Source organism: Poromitra crassiceps, assembly GCF_964638095.1.
Source record: "Poromitra crassiceps genome assembly, chromosome: 3".
Lineage (NCBI taxonomy): Eukaryota > Metazoa > Chordata > Actinopteri > Beryciformes > Melamphaidae > Poromitra > Poromitra crassiceps.
This window is the reverse complement of record NC_139625.1, coordinates 30,303,317-30,313,316: the sequence shown is the minus strand read 5'-3', so window position 1 is coordinate 30,313,316 and position 10,000 is coordinate 30,303,317.

Genomic DNA, 10,000 nt, shown 5'->3' with positions numbered 1-10,000 from the left:
TGTGCGTGTGCGTGTGCGTGTGCGTGTGCGTGTGCGTGTGTGTGTGTGTGACTTATGTGGCTGGTGTGAAGTTGCCCTGGAGTGGGTGGGGCCTAACTCAGAGGCAGTGAATGTCTCTAAAGAGGTTATATCTGACCCCAGTATCTCTGTGAGAGCAACCGTGAATATCTGTGGAGTAGATCATCATCTCCCTCTAACGAACGCCCGAGGTCACCTCATGAGGGCGCAACAACAAAGACAACGACAACACTGGACTGAGTTCAAACTCTGCAGTCTCCCTGCAGCAGATCACTCTGTTTCTCATGCAGTGTTGAAAAGTGTCGCTCTGGATGAGAGCATTATCATCTTCACTCTAAAAGCAAGACTGCAAGTTTTACCAACCAAACTCAATCTTTCCATCTGGCTTCCTGACAGTCATGCTCCTCACTGTATACATCATGGTCATGAACAGATAACTGAAACCATGGCTCACATCTTAAATGGTTGCCATGCATACAAAGGGCTTTACATATGTAGGCATGACAGATTAGTGGATCTGATATCAAAAGATATCTCTTCTATTTTCGGGTGTTCAATATCGCTTTTTAAACATTCTATTGTGAAGCCGAGCATGTTCAGTCTGTGTAGTGACGATTCAGATGTGTTCTTGAATATTCCAGCTAACACTCCTGATGTTGTTGTTGTCAATGAAAATCGTAGAGAGGTGTTTGTTCTAGAGGTTGGCTGTATACCTTTGACCACAGCCTAGAGGAGGCCTTTCTAACCAAGATCAGGGTTCGAGTTATAGTCAGATAGCTATGGGGTCCCCCTAAATCGGTGGCCCCCGGTGGCCCCCGGATTTAGAGGAATATCTAATTTTAAATTAACATTCGGTTTAGACTGTTGTATGATGTTATTATTCAGTCTTACACTTGCATCTGATAAAATACAACAATTTAATTTTACAAATGAGACAAAATTGCTGAACTTAAATTAACATTTATTTAACTCTGTCTCTGCACTTATAAATCAAAAACTACAAAAATAAATACATAATGCTCATACATACATATACATAATGCAAATACAATTTGCTTTCCGAGCAGTTCTCTGCACTCAGCAATAAACGCTATCTAAAAACAACAACAAGAAGAAAACAGATGAATGGGGCAGCCATCCCCTAGCTACCGTTGCATAGCAACAACAGACCGGAAGTTACCAGAGTAGGCTAACCTTACGAACAAACCCCTTGTGCACAGGTAATCAAGAACTTGTGAATGAAAAACAAATTGCAACAAACAGCAGCATATTTCAGCAGATACAGTAGCAGCATCTTGTTAGAACAAAAACAACTGTAGGCGTAATACTTACAAAATGAAACGTCTCAGTCTTCTCTCCTCTCAGCTGTGTCCATAACGTTAGCTTACCTACTAGCTAGTAGCAACCTAGCTGTAACAGGTCATTGTCCCTTGTCTGAAGTCGTTCTTTGTTTCTTTCTGAAACCGAAGCTATCCAGGCTTGTACACCCCGTTGGCAGCTTCAGCCTTTTCTTCAGTGGCATGATAACGCTATACTAAAGATTAATAAGATCTTGTTGGCTCAGGCGGCTGTTTACATCACGTGATGGTTGCATGTTGTGGCTTCTTCTCCCTGCAACTCGGTTGTAGTAGTAGAACACGCGCTCATGGGCGGCACATGGTGGCTTGGAGGTGAAATGCAGCCTATTTCACACAACAATTCAAACGGTTGTTTTGGGAAAACTGAAAACATGTTTCTTATTTAGCCTATTTATCTAGTTAACATAAATAATAATAATTATTCCATCGAAAAATGTGTTATTTGGAACACAAAAAAGGAAAAAAAAAATAAAAATAAAAAAGTTATATTTGTGGGGGTCCCACAGGTGTTCTGGACTATGGGGTCCCAGACTCTAGCTATGGGGTCCAAGACCCCATAGGTCCCCCCTTAACTCGAACCCTGACCAAGATGATGAAATACCAACAACTAGAACAGACCATTTCACAGCTGGGCTACAGGTGTAAACTTCTAGTTTTCATATTTGGTAGCCTAAGTCATGTCCATAAGCTGGTTGTGAGAGGCCTTCAGATGGCTGGTCTCCCAAAGAGGAGGGCCAAGCAGTTAGCGAGATATTGTTCAATATCTACTATTATCGGCAGCCGCTCAATATGGAGGAGGCGCTGCTTTTTGTACCCATGAAGTGGATACTGACCGCTATCTTGCATTACAGTATAACTGTATATATCAACCTGCCATGTTATCATCCTGTGTGTTTCTTATGTGTATGCATTATTGTGTTTGCCGTCTGGGCACTCATGTAACTGACTGACTCCCAGCATTTGACTGCACTATTACTGTTTATGTCCTTTGCATACTTGTATTTATGTGGACATAAATAAATATTTCAAGTGTGTGTGTGTGTGTGTGTGTGTGTGTGTGTGTGTGTGTGTGTGCGTGCGTGCGTGCGTGCGTGCGTGCGTGCGTGCGTGCGTGCGTGCGTGCGTGCGTGCGTGGGTTGGTCTGGCTCAGAGTTTCCTCTGGCCATGCTTTCTGTAGTAGAGGGCGATCAGGGAGTTGCGAGCCGGACCTCCTAAAATCCACCACTGCAGGAAATCAATCCAGGAAATATATTCAAAAGACAAATATTTAAAAGCTTTTCACATGAAAATGTTCATCATCAAATCTAACACATTGCATATTGCTCATATCATTAGAAAATATATTGCAGGGAATTGATTGGGATGAAAGTGAGTTGATGCCAACCCTGCTGCAGAGTGAAGGAACGTGAACATGACAAGTTGAAAACTCCATCTCTTATCATTAGATGAAGTCATCCCGTTTGTGACGTCTTTATTGATGTATCACATGTCAAGATTCTTGATTCATCTTTGGAGATACGCTATAGAATAGGAAATAATTGTAAAGAACACTGTGATTAAAGAGTTTGTTACATAAGAAAATAACACAATTAGTCAGGCAACATTGACTCAGCCATGATGAAGAAAGCACTTTACTGGCATTAAGCTAATGCAATGCTCCACAATGGAATGAACTTGGAAGAGTTTGAGTGTGTATGTGCGTGCGCGTGCGCGCGCGCGCGTGTGTGTGTGTGTGTGTGTGTGTGTGTGGGGGTGTGTGTGTAGGTGTGTGTGTGTGTGTGTGTGTGTGTGTGTGTGTGTGGGTGTATGTGTGTGTGTGTGTGTGTGTGTGTGTGTGTGTGTGTGTGTGTGTGTGTGTGTGTGTGCGTGCGTGCGTGCGTGCGTACGTACATACGTGTGTGTATGTGTGTGTGTGTGTGTGTGTGTGTGTGTGTGTGTGTGTGTGTGTGTGTGTGTGAAATTGTGAATTTCTATTTGTGTGTGTGTGTGTGTGTGCGTGCGGCGCACATGTATGTGTGTGTGTACAACAGACATACAGAAACACAAATGTGTGTGTGTGTGTGTGTGTGTGTGTGTGTGTGTGTGTGTGTGTGTGTGTGTGTGTGTGTGTGTGTGTGTGTCAGAGCGACAGACAGACTGCACCCCTCAGCACACTGAGTGCAGTGAAACAGGAGCTGCTGGATGCTGTGAGACTGCTAGCCTCTGGTTGAACCTCAGAGAGGCCCACCTCCACCTCCACCCCCACCTCCACCCACCAATCAGAAAGCAGCCATAATGCAGCCTGAAAGATGCACTGAGCCTGGCAGCTTTATAAACATCCTCCCTGTCGACCAAGTTTACACTCACACACACTCGCCTTTTGCAGCACAAATCTGCGTGTGGGTGTGTGGTCTGTGTGTGTGTGTATGTGTGTGCTCGTGCGTGCGTGCGTGCGCGCACACAAGTACAGTGGTGGATGAAGCCACACTTGACTATAAAGATATCTTAGTAGAAAATGACTTTGGTATTAGTTAAAGTCACCTATTAGAAAATGTCTTGGGGCGTCTGGGTAGTGTCGAGGTAAAAGCACTCACCTACCACCACAGAGACCCGGGCTCAATTCCCGGCAGCGGCACTTCCAGCTTGGTCAGACGTTCTTACAGACACAATTGGCCGTGTCTGCGGGGAGTCCTGGTCTCTGCACTATAGCGACCTGCACTACCTGTTCGTTGGGGAGAGGAACGAGGGGCAACAGTGTGATCCTCCCACACGCTACCTCCTGCTGGTGAAATTCCTCGCTGTCAGGTGAAAAGACAACACAGTCTCTTAGAAAATTGTATAATACCAACGATATGGACCAACGTTGCTATTTTACAATTTCGGCTCGAAAAATGTAAAATAGTAACGTTCTGAGTGGTTAGGGTGAGGATTAGAGTAGGGGGAGGGGTTAGAAACAGAAAATCTCCGTAAAACACGCCCAAACCACGCCCACCGCTGTAGACGCATACGTTCCCATTTTACAATTTCTTAGCCGACATCGTAAAATACCAACGTATGTCCACAAACGTTGCTATTTTACAATTTTTTTGGAGATCGGGTTGGAAAAGAAGCAGCTGGTGAATGCACATGTATCAGAGGAAGCATGGACTAGTCTACAGCTCTCCCCAGATTGCCAGAGGGGGGGTGGAGCAATGACCGGGAGAGCAGGGGGAATTGGTGTGTGTGTGTGTGTGTGTGCGTGCACGCGCGCGTGCGTGTGTGTGCGTGTGTGTATGTGAGAGTTTTAGTGTTGTTGAGAGCGAGAGAGAGTGAAAGGTAAAGAGAGAGCCCACAGTGGATGTAGACCACACTTCCTCCCTCTTACACACACACACACACACCTACACACACACACACACACACACACACACACACACACACACACACACACACAGATCCATCTCCCCCGCCCAGTGCACTCCATCCTGAGACTGCTATACTCATTGCCCGCTCTCTCTCTCTCTCTCCCCCTCCCTCTCTCTCTCCTGACTACATTATCTTATCTGATTACTCTCTCAGCTAGACATGCTGGAGACTGCAGTGTAAAATAACATGCCTCTATGTGACTTGCGGTTGCTACATGAGATATGCCACCGCACACATCATACCACCGGTAACATCAGACCTGTCTGCCTGGCCCTCAAGCTGACAGTTTCATTGTTATTATCCATATAGAAGAAGCCAGCAGGCCCCAGACAGGCCCCAGTATCACTGCTGCAGCAGTGCTCTGTAATTACCATCTAACTCAAAGAAACCTCCGGCCCAGCTCCACCAATTCATCTCCAGATTTAATTGAGCCTCGGCCTGACTCGTGTTAATTGAGACTCTGCCTGACTCGTGTTAATTGAGACTCTGCCTGACTTGTGTTAATTGAGACTCGGCCTGACTCGTGTTAATTGAGCCTCGGCCTGACTCGTGTTAATTGAGCCTCGGCCTGACTCGTGTTAATTGAGACTCTGCCTGACTCGTGTTAATTGAGCCTCGGCCTGACTCGTGTTAATTGAGCCTCGGCCTGACTCGTGTTAATTGAGCCTCGGCCTGACTCGTGTTAATTGAGCCTCGGCCTGACTCGTGTTAATTGAGCCTTGGCCTGACTCGTGTTAATTGAGCTTTGGCCTGACTCGTGTGACTCTAAGAGCCGAACACGGGGCTGATGATGGAGTATAAAGGGCACTGTATAGCTATGATGTCTCTTCCTCCATCTTTGCAGCTGAGAGATAGCTTTCCCAGCTTGCGATCATAAAGCAGCAGTGAAACTGTAGCCTAGCCATCAGTATACAGCTCTATTAAATAATCCACAGTGTTTTCAGTGGCCTGTGGGGACGAGGCAGAGATGGTATAAACATTAGACTGCAGTTAGCCTTTATATGGCATGTGAACAGGTGTGATCTCTGCCTCTCTGCTTTCACACTATTGAAGTCATAAGAAACATCAAGCTGGGGTTTGTGCTCCGGGCTGAAAACACATTGCCCTTCAACTTTATCCAAATGATCTTCTTCTCAAAGTGATATCATAACAATTTGTGAATATTACTCCATAAATACTGCGTGTGCTGTTATACTGTACACGAACTGAAATAACCTCCTTATCCTTATAACCACCGCGTTGGCGTACTACACTATATATCTCTTGTAGTATCAAGGCAGTGTTGTAGAGTAGTACTCGAGTCCTGGAGTCTGAGTCCTGGACTCATTTTAGGACTTGTGACTCGACTTGGGACTTGTGACTTGAGCACTGATGACATGAACTTGGACGCAAACATTCATGTATTTGGACACAGAAGTTGGAGACGAAGGACTCGGACTTGTTAATTGATAAAGACTTTTTTTGGGGTAATAGGCCCTAATAATTTGGCATAAGATATTGACTAATACCGTGACATTATTCAGGCACGTGTGTTCCACCTACATGTGGATTCACACTCATGTTTAGTGGTAATATTGGGGACTCGACTCGGACTCGACTCAAACTCTTCTTTGACTCGGATTTGGACTCGGACTCAAACACTGTCTGGGGAGTTGAGAGAATCGACTCGGACTCATGTAGTAACTCGACTACAACACTGCTATGAGGCATAGTGCGTACTGAAACTACAACACTGCTATGAGGCATAGTGCGTACTGAAACTATAACACTGCTATGAGGCATAGTGCGTACTGAAACTACAACACTGCTATGAGGCATAGTGCATACTGAAACTACAACACTGCTATGAGGCATAGTGCATACTGAAACTACACTGCTATGAGGCATAGTGCATACTGAAACTACAACACTGCTATGAGGCATAGTGCATACTGAAACTACACTGCTATGAGGCATAGTGCATACTGAAACTACACTGCTATGAGGCATAGTGCATACTGAAACTACAACACTGCTATGAGGCATAGTGCATACTGAAACTACACTGCTATGAGGCATAGTGCATACTGAAACTACAACACTGCTATGAGGCATAGTGCGTACTGAAACTACAACACTGCTATGAGGCATAGTGCATACTGAAACTACAACACTGCTATGAGGCATAGTGCGTACTGAAACTACAACACTGCTATGAGGCATAGTGCATACTGAAACTACAACACTGCTATGAGGCATAGTGCATACTGAAACTACAACACTGCTATGAGGCATAGTGCATACTGAAACTACAACACTGCTATGAGGCATAGTGCATACTGAAACTACAACACTGCTATGAGGCATAGTGCGTACTGAAACTACAACACTGCTATTAGGCATAGTGCATACTGAAACTACAACACTGCTATGAGGCATAGTGCGTACTGAAACTACAACACTGCTATGAGGCATAGTGCATACTGAAACTACAACACTGCTATGAGGCATAGTGCGTACTGAAACTACAACACTGCTATGAGGCATAGTGCATACTGAAACTACAACACTGCTATGAGGCATAGTGCATACTGAAACTACAACACTGCTATGAGGCATAGTGCATACTGAAACTACAACACTGCTATGAGGCATAGTGCGTACTGAAACTACAACACTGCTATGAGGCATAGTGCATACTGAAACTACAACACTGCTATGAGGCATAGTGCATACTGAAACTATAACACTGCTATGAGGCATAGTGCATACTGAAACTACAACACTGCTATGAGGCATAGTGCATACTGAAACTACAACACTGCTATGAGGCATAGTGCATACTGAACCTACAACACTGCTATGAGGCATAGTGCGTACTGAACCTACAACACTGCTATGAGGCATAGTGCATACTGAAACTACAACACTGCTATGAGGCATAGTGCGTACTGAAACTACAACACTGCTATGAGGCATAGTGCGTACTGAAACTACAACACTGCTATGAGGCATAGTGCATACTGAAACTACAACACTGCTATGAGGCATAGTGCGTACTGAACCTACAACACTGCTATGAGGCATAGTGCATACTGAAACTATAACACTGCTATGAGGCATAGTGCATACTGAAACTACAACACTGCTATGAGGCATAGTGCATACTGAAACTACAACACTGCTATGAGGCATAGTGCATACTGAAACTACAACACTGCTATGAGGCATAGTGCGTACTGAACCTACAACACTGCTATGAGGCATAGTGCATACTGAACCTACAACACTGCTATGAGGCATAGTGCATACTGAAACTACAACACTGCTATGAGGCATAGTGCATACTGAACCTACAACACTGCTATGAGGCATAGTGCATACTGAGACTACAACACTGCTATGAGGCATAGTGCATACTGAACCTACAACACTGCTATGAGGCATAGTGCGTACTGAAACTATAACACTGCTATGAGGCATAGTGCGTACTGAAACTACAACACTGCTATGAGGCATAGTGCGTACTGAAACTACAACACTGCTATGAGGCATAGTGCGTACTGAAACTACAACACTGCTATGAGGCATAGTGCGTACTGAAACTACAACACTGCTATGAGGCATAGTGCGTACTGAAACTACAACACTGCTATGAGGCATAGTGCGTACTGAAACTACAACACTGCTATGAGGCATAGTGCGTACTGAAACTACAACACTGCTATGAGGCATAGTGCATACTGAAACTACAACACTGCTATGAGGCATAGTGCGTACTGAAACTACAACACTGCTATGAGGCATAGTGCATACTGAAACTACAACACTGCTATGAGGCATAGTGCATACTGAAACTACAACACTGCTATGAGGCATAGTGCATACTGAACCTACAACACTGCTATGAGGCATAGTGCATACTGAAACTATAACACTGCTATGAGGCATAGTGCATACTGAAACTACAACACTGCTATGAGGCATAGTGCATACTGAAACTACAACGACTGCTATGAGGCATAGTGCATACTGAACCTACAACACTGCTATGAGGCATAGTGCATACTGAAACTACAACACTGCTATGAGGCATAGTGCATACTGAAACTATAACACTGCTATGAGGCATAGTGCATACTGAAACTACAACACTGCTATGAGGCATAGTGCATACTGAAACTACAACACTGCTATGAGGCATAGTGCATACTGAAACTACACTGCTATGAGGCATAGTGCGTACTGAAACTACAACACTGCTATGAGGCATAGTGCATACTGAAACTACAACACTGCTATGAGGCATAGTGCATACTGAAACTACAACACTGCTATGAGGCATAGTGCATACTGAAACTACAACACTGCTATGAGGCATAGTGCATACTGAAACTACAACACTGCTATGAGGCATAGTGCATACTGAAACTACAACACTGCTATGAGGCATAGTGCATACTGAAACTACAACACTGCTATGAGGCATAGTGCATACTGAAACTACAACACTGCTATGAGGCATAGTGCGTACTGAAACTACAACACTGCTATGAGGCATAGTGCATACTGAAACTACAACACTGCTATGAGGCATAGTGCATACTGAAACTACAACACTGCTATGAGGCATAGTGCATACTGAAACTACAACACTGCTATGAGGCATAGTGCATACTGAAACTACAACACTGCTATGAGGCATAGTGCATACTGAAACTACAACACTGCTATGAGGCATAGTGCATACTGAAACTACAACACTGCTATGAGGCATAGTGCATATACTGAAACTATAACACTGCTATGAGGCATAGTGCGTACTGAAACTACAACACTGCTATGAGGCAAAGTGCGTAGGCTACTGAAACTACAACACTGCTATGAGGCATAGTGCGTAGGCTACTGAAACTACAACACTGCTATGAGGCATAGTGCGTACTGAAACTACAACACTGCTATGAGGCATAGTGCATACTGAAACTACAACACTGCTATGAGGCATAGTGCGTAGGCTACTGAAACTACAACACTGTAGTTAATTAAAGTTAACCGAGTTAACTTTCATTTTGGCCACCATGTGGCACCAATCCATCATTCTCAGAAAGGGTCAGACTGGTTTGAGGGCAAAAGGATCGGAATGAAGAGGAGTAGTGTAGGAGGATGGACACAAAGACATACATAACAGAAACACACACACACACACACACACACACAGACACACACACGTGCACACGCACGCACACACACACACACACACA